At 40.9% G+C, this 25389-nt stretch overlaps 1 long non-coding RNA gene across 4 annotated transcripts in view; it reads right to left on the bottom strand.

The window, feature by feature from the left end:
- Positions 1–642: 642 nt before the first annotated feature.
- The window catches only part of Gm34225, a 52227-nt gene continuing 27480 nt past the window's right edge, over positions 643–25389 (bottom strand). For 3 of the 4 annotated variants that reach the window (XR_869885.2, XR_869887.1, XR_869886.1), the window contains one exon: positions 1689–2432. This is a non-coding gene — a long non-coding RNA (predicted gene, 34225). Of the gene's footprint in view, positions 1032–1688; positions 2433–25389 lie in introns of those variants that run through there. The other variant, XR_378439.2, reaches the window with a different exon arrangement.

The raw sequence follows: 25389 nt of genomic DNA, 5'->3' as shown, positions 1-25389 counted from the left end.
GTTGGCAAAATGAGAGACAGTATTTGGGTGTCATCTTTCAAACAATATTCAAGGAACTATATATATATATTTTTTTTTTCTAAATAACAGTAAGATGACAGGAGGAGCTGACCCTAACTTACTAGCTTTGTGACTTTTCTCAGGTTCTCAATCTTTCTGATTATCAGCTTTCTCCATAGGAATACTACTAACAAGAACATCAGGTTACTAATAAGATTAAAGAAGATTAAACTTTTTTTTCTAGCACTAAACAAGGTAGTCCCTCTAGAGGAACTACACCTCTCCAAAGCATAATTCTTAGTACTTTGCTCCCCCTTTTCTGGCACGGTTCATACCTCTATTTAAGGTAACGAGCTCCTAGGATTCTCCAATAGCCTAAACATTAAAACCAATCTCTATGGGTTCAAATACTTTCTAGACCCCTTACTACATAGGTGGTCTTGAATAAATTATTTAAAGTCTGTACCTCAGTTTCTTCCTCTTCAATGAAAAGGCTAGGTATATTAATCTTGTAAGGTTATTATGATATATAAATATATATGTACATATAATATGTTATATTATATATGTGTGTGTATGTATGTCTACACATATATATCACTTAGACAAGCCATATATAATAAACATTCAAAAAGTATGAGATGTTATTAACTCAGAAAATATTTATTGAATATACGTTATGCCAAGTTATTAGGTTAAGTTAGGTTTGGAGTTACCAAAGATGTATTAGACATAGGTGAGGCCTTAAGGGGATTAGAGTAATAGAAAGCAGAGCCACAGTGTCTAGAGTTAAAGTTACTGTGCTTCCCAGACACTTAAAAAGTTCCTTTCGTTACTTCCTGGCAACTGAATTTTCTCGCACTTCTCTTGGGGATGATCTCCTATCCCCAATTTCTGTCTGTAAACATTTCTCAGACACACTCACGGGACAAGATGCTTTATCTGCCCCTCCCACTGGATGCTGAGGACCGAGTTACTTCTACTTATGTCCCTGATGATTGTACAAGGTTTTAATCACTAAGGACCTTCCCCTACAAGAGAAAAAACAAAATACCCACAATTATTAATCACACCAGTGTAGTCTTTAATTCTCTAATATTTAATTGCTTAATTTTCAAGGTTATATTTACTTTTGATTAAATTCTTTAAGTTCGAAATCTATGCAAAATATGTTCTAAGAATTTTTCATCTTTTTATGTTAATGAACAGTTAAATGAGCAAAATTGTTTGCAATCACATAATCAACACATCCCCCTGAAAAGTCACGTTATAGCTCTATAGAATTTATTCCAAACACCGTGGGACAAGAAACTTAAACTATGGAATTGGGGCTTTTCCCAGACAAGATATTACAAGCAAATCAGCTCAGAAGCCAGCAGATTCCTGACCGGAAACTGAGTTATGTATTTCACCATGGGAGCTTAGGCTGTATATGTTGGAATTAGATGGCAGGTTGAGAGCAAGGAAACAGGGAACAGGCACAGCCTAAGAAATGGAGGCTGATGGAGACCAAGCCCAGAGCAAGAAAGCCTTGGCATTTCCTAAAGGAATAGTACTAGGCTAGGAAAACTAACCCAGGGGGGGAGGAGAGAAGAAGGGAGGGAAGGAGAAGGGGAAGGGGAAGGAGAAGGGGAAGGGGAAGGGGAAGGGGAAGGGGAAGGGGAAGGGGAAGGGGAAGGGGAAAGGGAAGGGGAAGGGGAAGGGGAAGGGGAAGGAGAAGGGGAAGGGAGAAAGGAGTTAGAGTGAGAATTGAGATGGGAGCAAAGGAGCTGGAAGCTAGTGGAGAAATGTTTGGGGTTAAATAAAAGATGAGGGAAATATAAAGATCACTTATAAGGGCTAGATTATAAGTATAATTGGCAGGAAGTCTAGAGTACCAAGAGGAAGGAAAGAAGGTTGAATTTGAACATAGGGAAATGAGAATGCTGAACAGGCTTATAACAGCTCACACAAGGACATTTAATAACACGTCACCCACTAACCTCCCACTTAGCCTTTAAAGTGGTACCAAGATGCCTGTATCACAGGCATGGAGACAATTAAATAAGGATATGAACCTTAGTTGTCAAATACATTGTCTACTAGGACAGATACTCTATAAAAGTCACAGGAGAAGAAAGTCTGCCAGATGTCCACTCCACATGCTGTACTGGCAGGGACAGATGGCTTCTAAGTTATGGCAGAGTACCCTGAAAGGGAGACATTTGCCTTACAATGCAAAGAACAGAAAATGTCCAGAGGAAGCAGAGAAAAGGGCTTTACCGAATCTCGAGTGGCATGTGCAACCTCGAGCTGAAAACACCAAGTCGTGGACAGTGAACAAGAAAACGGCAGGACGGAGGGAGAGACGTCTTGGTCAAAATAGACTTGTAATTTGAAGGGCGCAGTTTGTGATACCGTGTTCTGTGATGTCATCAGGGCACAAGAGGAATCTGAAATAGAAAAGTGATATGCTTGAGCTTGCTAGAAAATGCCCTCCCCCCCTTTTAAAGCCTGTAGCTTGGAGCCAGCTGAGCCTGGATGCAAGGAGTCGGGTTTGTAAGAGGACACTAGCAAGTCCTCTGGTAATCAAACTAGAAAGATGGGGCGAAGGTTTCCATGAGGTCCTGAGCAGCTTCTCCTGATAGGTCATTTGTTAGACTCTTTTCCTCAGCATGGCTTGAGCTAATAACGCTGTCTAAAATTAACAGGAATGAGTGGCTTATTTATCAACATTTGGTTAAAACTGTATATATGAAGCCATTTAAAGATGCCACTGTGTGTCTTTGTTTGTTTTTAGGTATGCTGCATAATTCATTAGCAGCAAGTGCTTGGAGGATGAAGCTGCCACAGACTCAGGAGAGATGTGTTAGGATAAAGAACCAAATATGAGAGCAACTGGAAGCTTCTTCTAGATGCCCACACCTCCAGACCTTCAATGCAAACATTTCCATCTTGCACGGACAAGAGGTCCTTCCGCATACAGTCTGTGGCTGGGGACTGATGATTGCTCTGCAACAAAGGTGCTGGACTCAGGATGCAGTGTAGGTATGGGAAGAGTCACAGAGGCATGTGTGAGGATCTTCATCCCAGGGAGAAATGGAAGGAAAGCCTTGGTCTGTGTAGTCCCTAGGAGCATAGCAGCAACCAAAGATAGAAGTCTCCATGGGACGTATTCCCATTCACTATCAGATGGCACAGAGGAAAAAGGAATCTGTGAGCCAGAAAACAGATGATGTCCTTATATGGGTGAGGCTGGACTTCATTCAGCAGCCTCTGCACTGTAGATACTCCGTTGAGACTCCCAAAGGCCTTTGCTCTTTGCAACCTCATCCTTCCTCTATGGGTCAGGGATATTATATCACTTCTTCACAGACTAGTGACCCAGTGGGAACAAAGGGTAAATGGCTTACCCGTGCTCACTCAGCAGGCAGATTCTAAAGCTGGGGTTCAAGCCCTGAGCCCCAACTGAAAGCAGCGATGGTATGGATTAAGGTGGCCTGTCATGGAAACTAGGCAACCAGAGGTAGAATGTCCAAACATGAAGGGGCAGCAAAAGGGATCTGGCTCACTCTCAGTGATGCCAATTCACCAAAAGTAAAATAACAATGAAGTGAACATGTGGTAGGGTCCCAAAATGCAAAACAAAACAAAACAAAAAATGGTAATAATAACCAGAAAAGAGACAAGTTACCTCTAACCAAAATTCCTTTTTTTTTTCCCTTAAAAAAAAAAAAAGTCAAAATGAGCAGAGGAAGAAAACTCGTATTTTATAAAGCATCTTTCATTGCTGGAAGTTCTGTTTGAGGTATTATTCTCACATGTTTTCATGCTGAAATCTATTTGCAAATTATTTTCTCCTTTTTTTTTCTCCACATGAAATGTACCCTCGATTATATGACAAGAAATTATATGGTGCTAATAATTTATTTAAAACCAGATCCCTGTCTCACATTCATCCCGTGTTGTGAAATCAAATAGATGCAGAAGGGGGATTTTTTTTCCCCTGAACTTTCTGACCATTTCTATTGTGCGGGAGAGAGTAATAGCAGGTATTGAGGGTGCCAATTATGCGGTGATGTACAAACCCACTGGAGAAAAATCTATATGATATTTTAATGCTAGTCAAACAGAACGATGAAGTTTAAATTAGCTTGAAGCTACTAAAAATGCTAACTATGGCTTTGCCTTCATTGTATGTAAGTGTGAAGATAGCTGAGCAGAAATGTGTCTGTCTATCTTCCCCAGGGCTGTGCTGCCAGCAGCCTCTTTCAGCAGCTAGGGAAGGCTCTGATTTTGTTTATTTGTTGCCCTGTTTCCTCGTTTCTCCCTTAATTTTCACCTCCCCCATTTCCTTTTCTTGGTAGCCACCCTCTTCCCCAATTCCTGGTGTTCTCCCCCCACCTCCCCGCCGCACCCACTTCCTTTTATGGTTGCTCATCTTTCACCTCTGTCAACTCTAGTCAGAGGATGTTAGAAATGTTAGCACATAGAGGACTAAAGAGAAAAGAGGGGGACTGTGGTGAGGAAGTCAGTCAAGTTCAACTTCTTTCTAGTACAGATGGAAGGGTGAGCAGAAGAGAGGAGAGGAACAGCAGACCAGGTGCTGGGATTGTAGATGTGACCCAGCATGCCTTGCTGCCCAGCAGCTTCTTGAGGACACAATCTACATAATGAGAATGTCACCAAGCAACAGAATTTGGATTAGAAAATAAACCCAGGATCTTTGCCTCCATAGACTTTGGTCAGCATTATAAAATTCAGGTTGTAATATTAATACTTCACAAAGCATTTTCCCCCTTTTTCCAAAAAAGCAGAAACCCACCCTAGAATGCATCTGTCTGTGTGTGGCCTCATGAGGTGAAGTTGAGTCCTGCAAGGACCATGTCCATTGTAGGGTAAGGGGATGGGGTAGAGAGGGGAGTGAGGCTTGTGAACACTTCTACTACAGGATGGGCTTTTAATGTCCCTAAATGGGTTCCTGTGGGAAAGGATTAATCTCAAGGCACGTTATTAGGAGATATCAGAAGCCTCGGGAGTAGCCCAGGAGAGGTCATGGTGTTGCTGAGGGTGTGCCCCCAAAGGAATGGCACAACCTCTCTTCTGCTCATTTGCTTCCTATATGACGAACAAGTCCACTCTGCCATGCATTCTGGTCACACTGTCCTGCACTGTCACAGGCCCAAAACATTGCTGTCAACCAATCATGGACAAGCGAGTTAGACTGGATTAACTATTGATGCAGTTGCTCATGGCCAGAAGGACAGAGCAGAAGGACAGGTCAGAATTCAGGTTGAATTTAGAGAGTGACAAGTTTTAAAATCCACCTTAAAAACTCTGCCACACCAGAAAAGGTATATAAGTTACATGTTTTAAACATAACATAGATGATTTCTTAAACTTATTTTCCATAGAAAGTTACGGCATGGCTTTCACAAAGAAAAGCTCACATTAAATACAGAAAATTACCCAGGATGCTTACCAAGTGCTTGCCCACTCGTCCTGGTACAGATGGATTTACTGCTGTGTGCCTGCACCAGAAAACACACTCTCATCCTCTTTATATGCCTATGCTGCCCAATTTCTTTATGTTATCATGTGTGTTTATTTTATAAAATGCACAAGAAATTCATTAGGAAAGTCATTCAGAGCTCAGTCATAGAAAACTTTGGAACGGCAGGCTGAGAGATTTGGCTGTCTGTTGGACGTGTCTGTCTCATATCTACCTATCTGTGCCCCAATCCCTACCTCCTATCCATAAATGACCAAAATTAAAATAACTGAACACCCAGTAAACCCGTGGGCAATGCTGACAAGTTTTGGACAACTATGGGAAACATTAACAAAAGAAAAACACGCTCCCAGATGAAGTTCTCCATCCTCAGCTCTGATGTCCCCTGCCATCGGGGACCTGTTAAAAATGCAAATTCTTGGTGCCCATCTCAGACTCCTTGAATGGAAGACTCCGGAGTGGAACACCAAGAATAGCTCAGTTGGTACAGTGTTTGCCCCACAAATAGGAAGACCTGTGTTCAAATCCCAGCGGCCCTGAGAGAACAGGGTATGGTGGCACAATTGTAGTCCCAGCACATGGGAGGAAGACAGGTGGCTCTCACCGGCCACCCAGCCTAGGTTACTTGGTAAACTCCGAGCCAATGAACAAAAACGTCTGGAAAAACAAGGCAGAGATAACTCCTGAGGAATGACACTCAGGTTGTCCTTTGGTCTCTATACTCACATGTGTGTGCACAACCCATGCCACATTCACATAAACAAGCACTAAAGAAATTAGTAAACAAAACAAAACAAAACAAAACAAAAACTATGTTTTTATCAAGCCCACCTGAGATTCCCCGTCATGGCAGAGCTTGAAAATGTTTAGTTTTTTTCTCAGATTTACTAGAAAACATAGTTTGAGGGGGTAGAGATAGCAGTCAGACTGGAGGTCCCTTCGGTCATCCTGCTGAGATGGTTATGACCTTAGGTGAAAGTCATCACCCCCAGAAAGAACTACGCTGAAGAGCAACTGTGGGGAGCCCCATCCTGCTGTGTCCCGGGTAGAGGTCAGTTAAGTCCATGGTCTCCTGAGCTCACTCAAGCCACCTACAGCCTACACATTCAGACACTTCTACTGTCGGGCTTAGGAGTCTGTTTTTGTTTTATAATATCAGTGTTTACCTTTAGAAAAAGGCAAGATTTTCAATAAATTCAATTTGAAAATTGGACTTGCCTATTTAATGTATTCAAATGTAAACACTTGGCTTCTTGTGCATATTAATGGAAAAAAATTAAACCATCCAAGCTTGCCATTCAGTATCCATATCCCTAGAAAGAGAATATCTGTGTGTATGCTTGTCCTTTTCCCCTTTTATTAATATTTTTAATCCTCTGAAAATGGAAGTGTGGGAGAATCCATTTCAAGTCCTTCATCAACTCTCATGCAGAAACCCTGATTTTACTTTGCAGATTACTACCCGAGACTCCCTCCCCCTCGTTGAAAGATGACATTGTTCAACACAGTGATTCCCTCAGGATTCTGTCACATCCTGCCTGCCAAGCCCCAGTGACAAGATATAGGGGCCAGTTAGACTCTTACATACTCTCCCTGCCACTTTCAATCAAGCCTAATGCAATCAGAAACACATGACTACATCAACACATCTCCTTTAATCAAATGTGATTAAGTCAGTCATTAGTTTTTCAAGACAAATAAAGGATACAAGTGCTTATATTAAAAACGTAAACGCCCTCCTTCTTAAGTGATTTATTGGAAAGGAAGCCCCCCACCTTAGCACAGGACTCGGGACCTCAGAGGTCTTTGTATTTCCCTGCTGGTGTTTGTTGGAGGGGAGCATCCTTCTTGCTTGTCTCCTGCCCCCCTCCCACAGCCCCCATGTTGTCAAGCGGAATTTGGCTTCAGCTTGATCAGAGTGATTTCATTATCCCATTGTTACCATTATGACTTGGGCAATTAGTAGTTTATAAGTATAAATTTATGGCAATCTGTGATCCAGGCACATTGGCAGTAGTCAGGGCATAATAAAAACCCAATCAATTTCTTTCATTTAATATGTAGGCTGTGACCCTAGTTTTGATTAGAACTCTTCCTATTTCATCTTTAAATAAAAAAGAATGTCTGCAAGCAATTATATGGTGTGTTAATTGGATATTCCTTTTTATCTCTTATACTACTGAATGCTAACGAAATCCTTGTTTTTTTTTTTTTTCTTTCTCAATAGTATTGCTGGGTTCTGCTAACCCTGCTTTGTCTCTGTGCTATCTCTGCCTTATTCTCACTTACCTCTCCGATGTATTCACTCACACTGGCTACACCCAAGCCCTGGCGAAATTACAGTGGGCTTTGAACTAGTTTGTCTGGCCCCCTCCTCCCCAGTTTGTGAAGTCATCATCCACACCCAGTTCTCTGTGCTCCCATTCAAAGCTTGTGTAACTCAGGTCAGCAGATTGCCTGGGAAGTGTGCTTAAAGGTTGTTAAATAAGTAAAGGGATCCACAGCTTTTCCTGGTGTCACCTGGTCACCTTGATTTCCTGAATGCAATGTGAAGATCTCATGCTTTGTTTTCCCTGAGTCATTATGAAAAAACTGCAATCCTATGACTTTATTCCAAAAGGCATCAGGAGTGGAGGGGAACGAGGGCTCTTTTTATTGATGGAGGCACTGCTGCCAGCCTTTGGCTACTGAGTGTAATACACAGCTTCAGCTCCCTCCATTCTTAAAAACCTGTAGCTTTTAGACATTTCCCATCATTACAGTCTGAGACGGCAATGAGGGTCTTCAGGGATAACTTTCAAACATCCTGTAGATGAAAGCAGAAGATAGGAACTGGTCAGGCATGGCAGGGACCCCAAAGCAGAAATTCTAAGAATGGCCCTTTTGAAAGGCCCCTACCTGAAAGCTACTCTTGACTTTTTACCAATAGGAAGGAAGTACTGGATACCTGATAATCAGAGCTGATTGGACTGACCAGCTCATCTACCTCCCCACGCCTCGTGATAAATCCACATAAAAGCCTCCAGACTAGCAGCGGGATGGTGACCCACACCTGGACTCTTGCAAACACACACACTCTTTCGTTCTCTCTCCCGCTCTAGCTTCCTATAATAAGACAGTTTTTAAATTCTACCTCTGTGACCCGTGAACTGTGTTCTTCAAATAAATCCCAAGACAAGAATTCAAAAAACCCATCGACTGGATTGGGAAGGCTTTGGTGACTATTGAATTTGGGGGGGACCCTAACCCCCAGAGCTAACTAAGCTCACCAAGAGTCAGGAAAAGTTCTGTCACACTCAAAGATTTCCTGTATTTCCCATATAACTTAATACATCCTCATATTTAGGAAGCAGGTCCTGCAATTGTGGGGGTTCCTGCATTTTTCTTAGAAGTGTGTCACCTCTCTTTGCTCTGTTGTGTCTCTCATGCCAGGTGCTCATTTTCTTATAATTTCTCTCCTTTTTGTTTTTATCCATTTTCTTTCAGTCACCTATGCTGAATACTTTTACTGTACTCACCATAGTCTTCCCTTACTTACTTATTTTGATACAAGCTCTCACTATGTAGCCCTGGCTGGCCTGGAACTTGCTATATAGGTTAGGCTGAACTCCAATTCACCGCCTCCTACGAGTAAGTGTTCTGTAAATATTTAGTGAATAGATGAATGAGTGACTGGGCCACTGAGGTAGTGAGTGAATGAATGACCCAAGAAGGAAAGTTCGCTGATTTTAATGTAACAATGTAGCAGTGTAAAAACAAACAAACAAACAATAAATGGCTTTCTACAGCTGATGTTCTACACTATCATTCAGCAGCTCGGGGCAGTACAGGGTCATTTTGGAGTGTGCTTGCCCCTCTCCTGTGTATTTACTGATGTCCCCAAGGCACATGTGGCTCCTAGAAATAAAATCCACAGCAGACACGCAGGCAGCAGGTGTGGGGCATTTAATAAAGCTGTCCAGCATTGGTCACAATGTTAACAAAACGAATTCCAGAGCATACTCAGAGACCACTGCTGGACCTGTCAGCCAAGACAGACAGCTGTGGGTCAGGACTCACAGCACACAGTCCTGCCCCAGGGCCTCCCAGCAAGGGAGGGGGGATTGAGGGGGAAGCAGGAAGATAACAGAGATAAATCTAAATTCATTCGGAGAGCAGTCACACCCAATGACATATTCACTGACTTCTTCAACAGCTCATTTGATAATGTTCTCTCTGCACTATTCATTTTTCTGAAAGATGAAAGCTGGCGGAGGGTCTCATCTGCTCGCTGATGCAGGGAAAGGATTTGAAATTAACAGAGAGAGAGAGAGAGAGAGAGAGAGAGAGAGAGAGAGAGAGAGAGAGAGAGAGAGAGGAGGGAGGGCTCTACAAGGGAAGGAAGACATGTACTGATGGCTGGTTTTGTGGTTAGTCCTGACACAGGAGACCCAGAAGCCTGGTGTGAGGTCACCTTTAATTAGTTATGCTTTCTAATTCAACAATATGCCATCAGCAGATGCAAGGCTCAGCAGGGTAGGGTGGGCATTTATCATGATAATTAACTGCTTTAAGAATGCTAGCTGCCTGGGGCAGGTCTTGACTTGCAATGGAAGAGGACAGAGGTCAGTACCTCAGGACAAGGGGACACTTTCTTTCTCAGTGGTTGCCAGTCTCAGTGTGCCAATCACATAAATCAATGGGCATTTACTTAATGCCAGTCACTGTGTGGGGTCCATGGGACAAGAGAAAACAAGGCTGGCTTTCCGGTGCTGCCTTTTAGTAAAGCAAACTCAGAAACATGGGACTATCATGCACATAATAACCACTCCAGTGTAGGGCTCTCCTCTGACAGCACCCATTGGCAAGAAGAACCAACAGCCACTTAGGAAAGTCGCTGTTTTCACACGCTCCTTCATTCAGTGATTGTGAGTGTATGCAAGCTCTCTCTCTCTCTCTCTCTCTCTCTCTCTCTCTCTCTCTCTCTCTCTCTGCCTCCCTCTCTCTCGCGTGTGCACACACACACACACACACACACACAAACACAGATAGCAGAATCTAATGTTGAGGGTTAAGTATAATAAGTATACCACTCTAACGGGGCTCACCCACACCTGCATGACCTGAGAAGCTCAAGACTTCCTGGTTATGGAGTGGCAGGAAGCTGAGCAGGCCAGAAAGATGAGCCTACTCCTTCACAAGGGTGGTGTTTGCCACATGGTGCTTAACTGAAGTTGAGGAGGGGGAGGGGGAGGGGGGGAAGAGAGGGAAGGGGAGGGGAAGGGAGGAGGAGAGGGAGAGGGAGAGACTGGATAGAGAATCAAAACAGAAATGGAAATGAGACAAAATTGAAGAGGCTCAGACAGGAAGGGATTCCTTAACAATTCTCAAGCCAAAGTTGAAATGGCATAGCAGGCTCTTGTGGATTTCTAAAGACCACTGATGTAGAGAGTGGGAAGGATATTCAAGGCCAGCCAAGGAGCCTGCTTTGAAAGGCATTGTCTCTCTGTCACATGTGACTTCATTTTGCAAGCTGGTTTGGGGATGCTGTTCTCACATAGGCACAAAGCCATCACTAAGACAGGTATGACATACACAAGTACAGGTGAGAGTTAAAGACAATGTATAAGATATTTAAGTGGTCCAGAAGATGCCTGAGGAGGAAATCGACCCATCCAATGGGAAAGATTCAAATCCCAGCTCTGGTTTGTCCTTTCTTGTTGATGCTATGAACAGCCATGACCGGCAAAAGGAATTGTGAGGTAGGACCTTACCGTTCATTCCATCCCCTTCCTCACAGCAACATGTTCTGAAGGTCTTCGTCCCTTAGATGTAATGGATGAGAAATTTTAGAGTAAGTTTAGAGTGACTTCCACCTCCTAGAATGGACAAAACTTCCAGGCAGAGCCAAGAACTCCTCACCAGATCTAGGATCTGGGAGCCATTTTTTTTTCTTAGTTAAGATGAAGACACACCCTAATTCTTCTATGAATTCTGAGACTCTGGCTCTCTGTGGAATCCCACAGTTAATTCTCAGACAGAGACACTATTTGAGATACAACTCTGCCTTGACCTAGTCCTTATAAACTGCTGCTGCTCCAGGGTACAAACCTTGTATGGCCATGGCCTCAGGGGCCTCTGTGGTATCTGAGGAGTGAGGCTGTCTGCTTGGTTTTCCTCTCAGACATAACCAGGAGGCAAATGTGTTGGAGCCATTCAGCAAATATATACTGAAGACCCTAATCTGTTCTGGGCACCAGGCCAAAAATGTGTATGCTTGAGCTAATAAGGTCACAGTGTGTTGAGTGTGAAAGACAGAAAAACAAACATCTAAACTATAGCATGAGTTGTGAGAGGCAAATATGGGGGCAGCAGAGACAGGGCAGAGAAGAGGGGAAAGTCTAGGCTAGGTGACAGGTGTGTCATGGAAGGTGTACAAAAGATGTGGCAGCTGAGCCAGGTTTGGGAACAACTGTATATGACAGCATTGCCCTCCAGATCACAGGTGTCAGAATGGCCTGCCCTGGCTTGTGGTGCTGACTGACATTTTCAGGAATTCTAAGCCAGTTGTTAAATATAACCATGATGAAAAAAAAAAATCATTGGCGTAAAATTGTTGAAGAAACAATCTGTTAGGTCTACAGAAAAGTAAAGAGAGCATTTCTCCGCATCTAACGAGATGATCATGTGGTTTTTGTGTTTGAGTTTGTTTGTATACTGGATTACGTTGATGGATTTCCATATATTGAACCATCCCTGCATCCCTGGGATGAAACCTACTTGGTCAGGATAGATGTTTGTTTTGATGTGTTCTTGGATTCGGTTAGCGAGAACTTTATTGAGGATTTTTGCATCAATATTCATAAAGGAAATTGGTCTGAAGTTCTCTATCTTTGCTGGGTCTTTTTGTGGTTTAGGTATCAGAGTAATTGTGGCTTCATAGAATGAGTTGGGTAGAGTACCTTCTGCTTCTACTTTGTGGAATAGTTTGTAAAGAACTGGGATTAGATCTTCTTTGAAGGTCTGACAGAACTCTGCACTAAACCCATCTGGTCCTGGGATTTTTTTCGTTGGGAGACTATTAATGACTGCTTCTATTTCTTTAGGGGATATAGGACTGTTTACATCAGAATTCAAGACCTATACCTAAACACGATAAAAGCAAACCACTAGCCGACATCAAAGTAAATAGTGAGAAGCTGGAAGCAATCCCACTAAAATCAGGGACTAGACAAGGCTGCCCACTTTCTCCCTACCTATTCAACATTGTACTTGAAGTCCTAGCCAGAGCAATTCGACAACAAACGGAGATTAAGGGGATACAAATTGGAAAGGAAGAAGTCAAAATATCACTTTTTGCAGATGATATGATAGTATATATATGTGACCCTAAAAATTCCACCAGAGAACTCCTAAGCCTGATAAACAGTTTCAGTGAAGAAGCTGGATATAAAATTAACTCAAACAAGTCAAAGGCCTTTCTCTACACAAAGAATAAACAGGTTGAGAAAGAAATTAGGGAAACAACACCCTTCTCAATAGTCACAAATAATATAAAATACCTTGGCTTGACTCTAAGGAAGTGAAAGATCTGTATGATAAGAACTTCAAGTCTCTGAAGAAAGAAATTAAAGGAGATCTCAGAAGATGGAAAGATCTCCCATGCTTATGGATTGGCAGGATCAATATTGTAAAAATGGCTATCTTGCCAAAAGCAATCTACAAATTCAATGCAATCCCCATCAAAATTCCAACTTAATTCTTTAACGAATTAGAAAGAGCAATCTGCAAATTCATCTGGAATAACAAAAGACCTAGGATAGCAAAAACTCTTCTTAAGGATAAAAGAACCTCTGGTGGAATCACCATGCCTGACCTAAAGCTTTACTACAGAGCAATTGTGATAAAACCTGCATAGTACTGGTATAGTGACAGACAAGTAGACCAATGGAATAGAATTGAAGACCCAGAATGAACCCACATACCTATGATCACTTGATCTTCGACAAGGGAGCTAAAACCATCCAGTGGAAAAAAGACAGCATTTTCAACAAATGGTGCTGGCACATCTGGTGGTTATCATGTAGAAGAATGTGAATTGATCCATTCCTATCTCCTTGTACTAAGGTCAAATCTAAATGGATCAAGGAGCTCCACATAAAACCAGAGACACTGAAACTTATAGAGGAGAAAGTGGGGAAAAGCCTCAAAGATATTGGCACAGGGGGAAACATTCCTGAATAGAACAGCAATGGCTTATGCTGTAAGATTGAGAATTGACAAATGGGACCTCATGAAACTGCAAAGCTTCTGTAAGGCAAAAGACACAGTCAATAAGACAAAAAGGCCACCAATAGATTGGGAAAGGATCTTTACCTATCCTAAATCAGATAGGGGACTAATATCCAATATATATAAAGAACTCAAGAAGGTGGACTCCAGAAAATCAAATAACCCCATTAAAAATGGGGCTCATAGATAAACAAATAATTCTCACCTGAGGAATACCGAATGGCTGAGAGGCAACTGAAAAAATGTTCAACATCCTTAATCATCAGGGAAATGCAAATCAAAACAACCCTGAGATTCCACCAGTCAGAATGGCTAAGATCAAAAATTCAGGTGACAGCAGATGCTGGCGAGGATGTGGAGAAAGAGGAACACTCCTCCATTGTTGGTGGGACTGCAAGCTTGTACAACCACTCTGGAAATCAGTCTGGTGTTTCCTCCGAAAATTGGACATAGTACTACTGGAGGATCCCACAATACCTCTCCTGGGCATATATCCAGAAGATGTTCCAACCAGTAAGAAGTACACATGCTCCACTATGTTCATAGCAGCCTTATTTATAATAGCCAGAAGCTGGAAAGAACCCAGATGCCCCTCAACAGAGGAATGGATACAGAAAATGTGGTACATTTACACAATGGAGTACTACTCAGCTATTAAAAAGAATGACTTTATGAAATTCCTAGGCTAACGGATGGACCTGAAGGGCATCATCCTGAGTGAGGTAACCCAATCACAAAAGAACTCACACAATATGTACTCACTGATAAGTGGCTATTAGCCCAGAAACTTAGAATACCCAAGATATAAGATACAAATTGCTAAATACATGAAACTCAAGAAGAACAAAGACTAAAGTGTGGACACTTTGCCCCTTCTTAGAATTGGGAACAAAACACCCATAGAAGGAGTTACAGAGACACAGTTTTGAGCTGAGACGAAAGGATGGACCATCCAGAGACTGCCATATCTGGGGATCCATCCCATAATCAGCTTCCAAATGCTGACACCATTGCACACACTAGCAAGATTTTGCTGAAAGGACCCAGATATAGCTGTCTCTTGTGAGACTATGCCGGGGCCTAGCAAACACAGAAGTGGATGCTCACAGTCAGCTATTGGATGGATCACAGGGCCCCCAATGGAGGAGCTAGAGAAAGTAACCAAGGAGCTAAAGGGATTTGCAACCCTATAAGTCGAACAACAATATGAACTACCCCGTACCCCCCAGAGCTTGTGTCTCTAGCTGCATATGTATCAGAAGATGGCCTAGTTGGCCATCAGTGGAAAGAGAGGCCCATTGGTCGTGCAAACTTTATCTGCCTCAGTACAGGTGAATGCCAGGGCCAAGAAGTGGGAGTGGGTGTGGGAGCGGGTGGGGGACTTTTGGGATAGCATTGGAAATGTAAATGAAATAAATATAATAAAAAAACAAAAACAAACAACCAAACAAAAAGAGCATTTCTCTTGACCCCAAAGTTCTTCTCTGTGGTTTGTACCTAAGAGAATTGAAAGCTTGAACAAGTACTGGTATTCCCTTCTTCACAGCAATGTTTTGCTCCATGGCCAAAAGGTAGAAATGATCAAATGACCCCCAGTAGATGAATAGGCAAAGAAAATATATAGTGGGTATGTGTATATATGATGGAATATTATCCAACCTTTATAAAAGAAAATAATCCTGCAACATGAAGCAACAGAAATAAATTCTGTTATGTGAAATGCGATAGCCTTAGAATGAAGAATACTTCCTGGTTTTCTAGTTTCTTAACCTGGCTTGTAACTACCATGTGAGGTCACGTGACTAAATATGAGGGCCATGAAAACTTCAGCGGCAGTAAAGATAAAATATACCCAATAATCAAAAGTCAATTAGCAAATCAAATGTGTTATAATCCAAGGAGTTTACGGCAATGAATGGCAGTGGAGCACCAGTGACTTCACTGTGCGGCCCTTCTGAAACACTTCATACTGCGCATGACATGACTCAAGCAACACCAATAGGAGATAACACACCTTAGCTCAGATTCCAAGGTATGTGGTGAACACCAGCGATCTTACTACTACACACAGAGTCTGCTCTTATAGAAACAAAAAGCTTTAGTATCAAACGCAAAAACTGTATATTTTCCTACTGTCGTTCCTCAGTATGGATCCGACTGGTACATCTGCGAGTTGTATTGTGTCAGAATGTATGACTTTTAAAATTGCTTTCTAGGGGCTGGAGAGATGGATCAATGGTTTAGAGCATGGACTGCTCTTCCAGAGGTCCTGAATTCAGTTCCCAGCAACCACATGGTGACTGTAGTGGAATACAATGCACTCTTCTGCTGTGTGTCTGAAGACAACTACAGTGTACGCATATAAGTAAAAGTAAAGAGATCTTACAAAGCCAAAAAACAACAAATGCCACTGAAGCATGAAGATCTGAGTCCATTCCCTTGCAGCCAGGTAAGGAACCAGGTGTGAGGACATCTATAACACTAGAGCTGGAGGGGGAATGGAGGGTCTCTGGAGGCTCAGTTACTACTCAAGTCCTGAGCTCAATGTTCAAGTTCTGGTTCAATGAGAGACATAGCCTCAAAACATGAGATGCAAAGCAATCGAGGAAGACTCCTGACATTAACATCTGCACACACATATGCACAGCACACATACATGAGAGCACGTATACAAATACACAAGCTACTGTCTGAATTGTTCTCTTGAGTTTCAATTTTAAAAATCATTAGATTTTTAATTTGGTTTAATTAGAACTTGGGATTAGGACAGAATTTCCAAAAATTTCTGAAATGACTCTACATACATTTCTGATGTTTTTGTGCAACACGTTTCTGCCAAGTGGCATTCATAGCATTAATGATTCTAAAATCAGAATATGGATCAACTCTGGAAAATGTTGAAGATCCTCTATAGACATCCTGAAGTATCAGGTATTCAGCCAAGATTTAATTATTTATGTAAAAATAAACAAGCACATCGATCTCATTAGCATGCAAATTTGCCTTTGTCTTTAATAAATAGTAAAATTATATGTATGTTGGAGAATTGTCTTAATATTCAATTCCTATTATCAGAAAATGTTTGGTTTGTATACCTATTTTGTTTTCTGGATATTCAGGTTCACGTAAAAATTCCTCAGGTGAGAGGGGAGATGAGTGGGAGAAGTTTGAGAAACCCTTCCCTAAAATAGTCAGCTTTGTTTTTTAAGTCCAGTAGAATGGATTCCTGGGAAGCAGAGAACTCTAGTTAAGTTGCATAGCATTTCAGTTGCACAAGACAAGTGAGTTCAGGAGACCTCACCAGCATAGTAGCTATGGATAACAATGCTGGCATGTCTACTTAAAACCGTCTCAGAGGCTGAGGGGCACCCCAGCACTCCCAAGGCTGATGCTAGAAGCTTATGAACACATATATAGCCTGGCCTACATAGTTAGACTCTGCTTCAAATCTTTTTTTAGAAAGAGCTTTACTAAGAGGATTTCTTCTTTTTACCATGAGAGGATGCAGCTGGAAGGCAACAACTTTGAAGTACAGCTCTCCCCATACATCAGCTTTGCAGGTGCCCTGAACTTGGGTTCCTACCATCAAAACTGTAAGTAACAAATTTACATTGTCTGCCACTTACCCAGCTGAAGGTGCTCTGTTATAGCACTCCTGACATTTTGACATATGTACCAGTACATTTTTGTTCACCCATTCATGTAATGATAAATATGACCTCTACATATTTTAGTACGTTGAATAATAATGCTAGTGACTTGGGTGTGTGAATGCCTGTTTGTGTCCCTGCTCTAAATTCTTCCGGATTTATCTCCAGAGGTAGAAATGGCAAACCACAGAGTCATTCTATTCTTACTGTTTTGAGGAGCTTCCATCCTGCCTTCCTTAGCAGCTGCATCATTTTGCATTTTCACCAAAAATGTACAAGGGTTCGCCAACATCCTTGCCAAAATTGACTCTTTTTTGTTGTTGTTGTTGTTGTTCTTTTTTTGCACCTTTCTTTCTTTCTTTCTTTCTTTCTTTCTTTCTTTCTTTCTTTCTTTCTTTCTTTCTTTCTTTCTTTCTTCCTTCCTTCCTTCCTTCCTTCCTTCCTTCCTTTCTTTCTTTCTTTCCTTTCTTTCTTTCTTTCTTTCTTTCTTTCTTTCTTTCTTTCTTTCTTTCTTCCTCCCTCCCTGTCCCCCCCTCTCTCCCCTCCTTTCCATTACCTTCCCTACCCACCCACCCCTTACCCAATGGAAGAGTTTCTGCAACTATTCTTTTCTTTAAATTGTTTTGGGTGGGGGCATATTCATGCAGAGGCTAGAGGACACTCAAAGGTATCTCACTGAACCAGAACCTCACAGATGTGGCTGGAAAGACTACCAAGTGAGCTTCAAGAATCTGCATGTCTCCATCCCCATCCCAAACATTAAGGTTACAGATGCACACCACCTTTCCTGAATTTTTTATTTAGGTCCTGGGAATTGGAACTCCGGTCCTCATGCTTGCCCAGCAGACACTCGATGTACTGAGCCATTTCCCTAGTCTCATTTTTCAGTTCATCTTAAAGGCAGGAAAGGGGAGATACTGAGATCTGTGAGAGCACAGTAAAAGTGGAAGAGGAGACTCTGAGACTCCTGAATGTCCCTGTTCCTCAACCTGCCCCTTAGTAAATACACCTTAGGAAGATACAAATGGGGTGGAAGGCTAGAAAAGGACAGGGATTCTTGCCACTAGGAACATGTGGGCTATTACCTGTATCTCATTAGTACATTTCCAGCTTTGGACTAAGGAAAAACAATAGGTAAGATGCAATAGCAGGGAGGAGTCTTGAGAAACAGCCTGCAAGGAAGAAAGCAAGGATGCAAACTCCTATGCAGTCTCCATCCCCATGTGTAGGATCAACCTATGAGTGTCACACAAAGCTGCCAGGGGTGGGGTGTGTCTCAGCAGCTCAATAGGTGTGCATGAACACCTGTTATGTACCAGCTCCTGGGGTACAAACCATAATACATAACATTATTCACTGTTTATACGTCACTGCCGGAACAACAATACTTCTGGAAGTTTTGTGATAATCATAGCTATTGTGAGGGGCTGTTGCTTATTTGGATGCCAAGGAGCAGTTTAGTGTGGGAAAGGACAGAGAATTTACACATAAAACTAAAGTACTATGGGCTATGGGTTAAGATGCTGTTATTATTGCCTTCCATTTTCTTAGAGTTATAAAGCCATTTGTATTTTTAAAACCATTTGTAATTTTTACTTTACTACAAAGTGGCTGTAGAATATAGCCTTTTCAATAATAATAATAATAATAATAATAATAATAATAATAATAATAATAAGCCCACTAGTTTTCCAATAAAATAGTGTTCACTTATAGTAGGCCAGATTTTGTTCTATGTGGTAGGGGCCCCATGGTGCTCCTGAAGGTGGCCAGAGTCTCCTCTGAATTCTGTGAATGGTGTTTAACTATATTTTTCTTAGTGAGCCATAAGTGATTATAAAAGAATATTCTTTCATTTTTAATAAGTATTTTTGTTGGTTTATTTGTTTGTTTTGTTTTGGCTTAGGTGTCTGGGTTGTGTATATCCTCATGCGTTTGTGGATGTCTGTGGAAGTTAGGAGACCAGATACCCTGGAGCTGGAATTGCAGATGACTATGAGCTGTGCGCCTGACACAGCGCTGGGGACTGAACCATCCTCCGGTGCAAAAGCAGCCAGCATTCTTAACCTCTGAGCCATCTGCCGGTTCCAAGAGTGAGCATTCTGTTTCTAAAGTTTAAACTTGCTCTTATACAAAGTTGCTCTTATGTAACTGACTAATAAAAGCATACACACTCTTTGTATTCATTTGTCATTTGAATGGTTTACATCCATCCTCCTGTACAATGCCTTTCAGATTTTAAAATATTTGAATATTCCATACTTTAATGGTCAGAACTATAACTTTTACCAGTATAAATGATCACTTCTTCCTCTTGCCATGGGTTTTGGGTGAAGTTATATTTCATTAATAATGCCATCATAAATTGCACTTGACAATGTATATATTCCTTTGTTTCTCTCCCATTCCTTTACTATGTCATCTTTGAAAATTCCAAGCGACATTTCTTTGGTAACTTTGAAAAGATAGCTAATCCCATGTCTTGTTTGTGGGAAGCAGCCTGAGAACTATAACTCAAAGTGGTTATTTATTATTATTATTAATTATTGAATATTGAAACTCCCATTTGCTCTGATATTTTAATATTGTTTCATGCCACCAGAGTTAATTATACTTATTCCTTTCATATTTCTTATCTTTTGCTCATAAACACTGTTCCAGATCAAATAATTTGATACTTATGTACCTCCTCTAGATGTGGAATTTTGCTTTATAGATATGGGGAAGACCATCCATGGCTGAGCTTGGCCTCATGTCCCTCTGGGCTCCCATGTTCTTGCCTCTCTGGTCTCTGAGTTTCAGTTCACCTGAGCTTAGTCTCTTGGGTGGTAGTCATCTGTCATGTAAACTCCACTGGAGTGGGTGTGGCAACCTCCCAGATAACTACCTCCTCTACCTCCTCTCCCTTTGTCCCCAGGCTTAATAGCAGCTGTTCCCTCTGCCAGAACCCTTCCCTTGTTTATCATCCCTGCTGGTCTTAAATGCAATCCCATCTTGCCCTGGACCCTGACCTGAGCTTATGTCTGACCTCAGCACTTACAAAATATCTTATGGTTCATCTTCCTCCTCCTTAAAGGCATGTACAAGGTTCATGGAATAACACACTCTAGTGACTGAATGGAAGAATCTAAACAGCACCTTTGACTGTTCCTTTGTTGGGGAAAACATCCTTTGTAGATGTCATTAATGATCTCGAGCTCTTCCTGGCTCATGTAGGTGGACCCTCAAGGCAGGAAAACCTGACTTCATAAGATATAGTGATGGTAAGAAGATTGACACAGCCAAAAGAGAAGCAAAGGCTAAGACTAGAATTTTGTGTCCACAAACCCAGAAAGCCTGCAACCCCCATTAGAAGAGTGAAACAAAGCAACTTTCCCACTGAGCCTCTGGAAAAGCATGGTACTGATGATGCCCTGACTTTACACTTCCGTTCTAGATTCTGAAATTGTGTATTTGTGCCAAAGCTAGAGTCTTTGGGGTAATTTACTATGGCAGCCATTTGAGATTAATTTACAGGTGTTTGGGTATAGAGTTACCTCATCTGTGATGAACATTTATTTTGAATTTCACTTCATGATGACCTTTGAGTGCATGGACCTAGAGTCTGGAGTTCTTCATGCTCCATGGCCTCCTTCTCCTTAGAAGGCAATCTGGGTCTTCTGTCTTCACATGACCCATATGACAAGTATTTACTTTTTTTTTTTATCAGGTTAACGAGCCTTCAACTGTTTCTGTCCATTGAAACCAATGGTCCCATTCCAATCATGAAGTCAGTGTCTGATGTTTCGTAAGGTCACGACAATCGCCCCAACCCTGTGCCTCTCTCTCACCTCTACCTTCCTCACCATTCAGCTGTTTCCTTGAAATTAAAGCACACAGCCACTGTGCCTTCTCAAGTAGAGAGCCAAATTTCATTACCAACTAGAGCACTTTAAATCAATATTTGGACATTTAATGATTTTGCTCATTTTATTTGAGTACATTAGAGAAGTCTGATAGGCCTATTAGGGTCCCAGTGATTAACATCTTCGAATCAGCACAAGGTGTCAATTTAAAAAAATAGTCTTATTTCAGGCCCACCATAAAAATCTGCATAATTTAGCAATTATTGTATCATTTTGAATATATATTAAAAAGTAGTTTTTAGTGTTTAATTAGAAGATATAGTCAACATATTTTAAAGCAAGCTACCACCTCCACTATAGAGTCGAAAGTAAGAAATATTTAGGGCTGGCTCCAATTTTCCAACTAGCCTCACATCATATTTCTGCTCAATGAACATGTGACCCTCTATCATCCTGTAAGACCTTCTCGTTAGGAATAGATTTGCCACTAATAAGATGAACTAGCATCCCTTAGAGACTCAGATGGTAACACCACAATTCATGGAGAAACTATGTCCTCAGAACTTAGTAACTTCTTAAGTCTGAATCCCAGAGACAAATTCTGGATGCTTCCTTGGTTCCTTGGGCCTCTAGGAGGTTGAGACATAACCATATCTTCATTTCTTTCCAGAGAGAATTCAAGTATAATAATATAGATGTGCAAAAGTGCCAAGATAAAACCAACTGCTTTGTGTAGTGACTTTAAAAAATAAGAAAATGTGAAGAAAGCATTGACCAATACATCATATATATCCATTCAGCATATAAACAAATAAACAAAAAACCTAGAATTTGGGATGATGGATAGCACTGGGCAGTCAGCCCTTCCTGGCCTATGAGATAGTCACATATGTCAAGGATAAGCAGGCAACTAAGTTAGATGATTCTATTAGTGGTTGACTAGGCTTTCATACAAAGAGTTTAAATGGGGTCAACAAGAGGAGAGGAAGAAGGCAGGGAGAAGGAAGAGAGGAACAAAAGAGAGCTTAGTGTTATATGGACTTCCACCACTGTGGCTTGGGTCTAGAAACCATCTTTGGGCACATGATACTTGTCTATGTCAGGAAGACCTATTCAAGAAAGGAATAGATAATGCCATGCTTAAATATCATTGCAGACTAGCCTTGTGTAGGGCTACTTTTAAAGTTCATCCACCATGCTTTATAACACTTCATAGCCTGAGCTGCAGTCCCCAAAGGTGTATTTGAATTAGGCAGTAGCTTGTAAGCATAAGGTCTAATTCTGATACCACAGGGGCCCACTGACCCTACTCAGTGACTATAGATGCTGAGTAATAGTTATAGGTTCTACCTTCACCATCAGCCTCCAGCACAGGGAAGGCAAAAATGCTCACGGTTGCCATTTTACTAGTTTTAGAAGCAACGAATATTGATTTGAGTATGTATTTCTATCCAGCCTCATCTGCACACTGATAGTCAAAGATAATAAGGAGTGGCCTTTTCTATTTCAATCAGCACAGATTTATGATGGTGTCATTATGTTTCACTGTAATTATTTTTTTTTCTGTCACTGGCATATATTCACCTCCTATGAAGGACAAAGCCATTCTTTACACTTAGTATGGCTTCCAGCTAGGACCTAAGACAGGACTGAGGTCAAACCACAGCACTATGGATTGCAGTAGCTCAAAAAGTTGTGCATTCCTACAAGTTTGGTTTATCCTTCCTCAGACTTGAAAGAACCATTCTCAAATATCATTACATAAGAAGACTAGAGAGACCTGTACTTTATTTAGTAAAGAATAATTGACTGGCAGGAGAATCGTGCTTCTATTTTAACACCAATCTTATAGAGGCCTAGTCAGAAATATGCAAACATGGTTCTCAGACACCAAACAAAACACAGTGTGAGACTGTGAGCTCTCTAAGACATAAGAAAGAAAACTAGCCCTGTGTTTGTACCACTTTAGCACCAGGAGGTAGTTCTATGTCACAGTGCAAAGCAAATCCAGAGTCACACTCAGCATCTAATCTGCCTCATTTAAGGAAACAATTCAGAGCATATGGTTGTCCAGGATGGCTATAATTTGCAATACTAGGGAAAAGGCGCTACATAGACTTCTAAAGACTTCCAGAAGGTTCACCACAAGTACTTAGCTTGATGTTGGATAAACGTAGGAAAGCATGAGCAAAAGCTACATGAAGCACAGAAAAAAACAAAACGAGGAAAACACATTAAGTGTCATAAAGGTCTGAGCTCCATTAAGGATGCTCCTTCAAGGATGGTGGAGCTATCAGGTAGACTATTCAGAAGGCACACATCTTATAATCTGGACTAAAGGTGCTCCTTGGTATTAAAGACTTCACTAGAGCAGCAGTAACAAAGCTTTAAAGCACACTTCAAAGGAGTCCATCTAATCAGAGCTTGCTGTGTAATGTGAGAGATACCCCAAAGTATTCCAGCTTCTAAAATAAATCCAACCAACATGACTGATACAGAGTGTGGAGAACTAGGCACGCAGAATTACATGGAAACAGTTCACAGACCAAAGCAAAAGAGAGATGATGAGATTACTAGACAAATGACTTTAAATCAGTTATTATAAATCTAGTTCATATGTCTAAATATGTAAATTGAAGCAAGAATATAATTAGGGGCAATTAATAACACTAAAAATAATACTAAATAGAACCTATAGTGATAAAAATATACTTAGAGGTATAAAAGTAAATCAAGTTGGAATAACAGATTAAGCACTAAAGAATAAAAGCTCAAAAAAATTCAGTGATCTCAAAGGCACAATAACAAATACTATTGTGTTTAACATTCAGTGTACAAAGAGGGATCTAGATACATATGTATCTACATATGTATCTACATATGTTCTAGATACATATGTAGCAGTAGATGACCTTGTCTGACATCAATAGGAGGAGAGGCCCTCCATCCTGTAGAGGTTTGATGCCCCAGAGAAGGGGGATACTGAAGTGGTGGGGTGGGAGAGGGTGAGTGGGTGAGGGGAGTACCCTCATAGCGGCAAAAGGGAGGAAGGAGAGAGCAGATATGGGATGGCGGATTTGTGGAAGAGTAACCAGGAAGTGGGATATCATCTGAGATGTAAACGAATAGAATGATTAATAAAAAATTAAAAAACTAAAAATGAAAGAACAAAAATATCTTTAATAAATTCTGTGCTTTATAACATGAAAATAAATAGGATAAATTGGCTGTTTACAAACAAAAGAATAGACAGAATCCCAAAGATCTCACCAAACTCTATAAAATTGTAAAATATAAAACCACCCTGCAAAATCTAGCAGCATTGCTACACTAAAAAGTTACCTGAAAAAAGAAACCAAGTACAAAATCTGTTTTCAATTGCTATAAACCCCTCAGGAACGAATTTCACCAAAATGTGAACACCTTCACTGACAAGTATAGCATTGATAAAAGAAATGGAAGACAAGCCGGGCGTAGTGGCACACACCTTTAATCCCAACACTTGGGAGGCAGAGGCAGTCAAATTTCTGAGTTTGAGGCCAGCCTGTTCTACAGAGTGAGTTCCAGGACAGCCAGGGCTACACAGAGAAACCCTGTCTCAAAAAACAAAAAAGAAAAAAAAAAAAAGAAAAAAAGAAATGAAAGACAACAAGCAAAAAGATATTCTATGTTCAGGGACAGAAATAATTAATATTTTAAATGTTTGTGCTACTAAAAGTCATCTACAAATCCACAGAAATTCTTACCAAATTTCCAATTTTTTTTTGGTAGAAATTGGAAAACTAGTCCTTAAGTTTGTACAAAACCACAAAAGACCCCAAAGTAATCTTGAACAAAAGAACATAGAAGACATGGTCTCTACTTCACAACCAAGCACAGGACTATTGTAATTAAAATATCATGGAATTGAGATTTTTAAAAATTAGCCATTTAGACCAATTGAACAGAATAGAGAGATCAGATATAAACTCCACACATTTATGATTTTCAACAAAGATATAACATATATAAGGAGAAAAACAATCTCTCTAATAATTGGTACTGAGAAAACTAGGCATACTTAGTCATAAAAATATGAAAATAGATCCTAATTTCACTCCACTTGCAAAGCTCAGGATGAATAAAAAAACTT

The sequence above is a fragment of the Mus musculus genome, chromosome 7 (genome assembly GCF_000001635.26).
Source record: "Mus musculus strain C57BL/6J chromosome 7, GRCm38.p6 C57BL/6J".
Lineage (NCBI taxonomy): Eukaryota > Metazoa > Chordata > Mammalia > Rodentia > Muridae > Mus > Mus musculus.
This window is presented reverse-complemented; position numbering and strand designations above follow the sequence as displayed.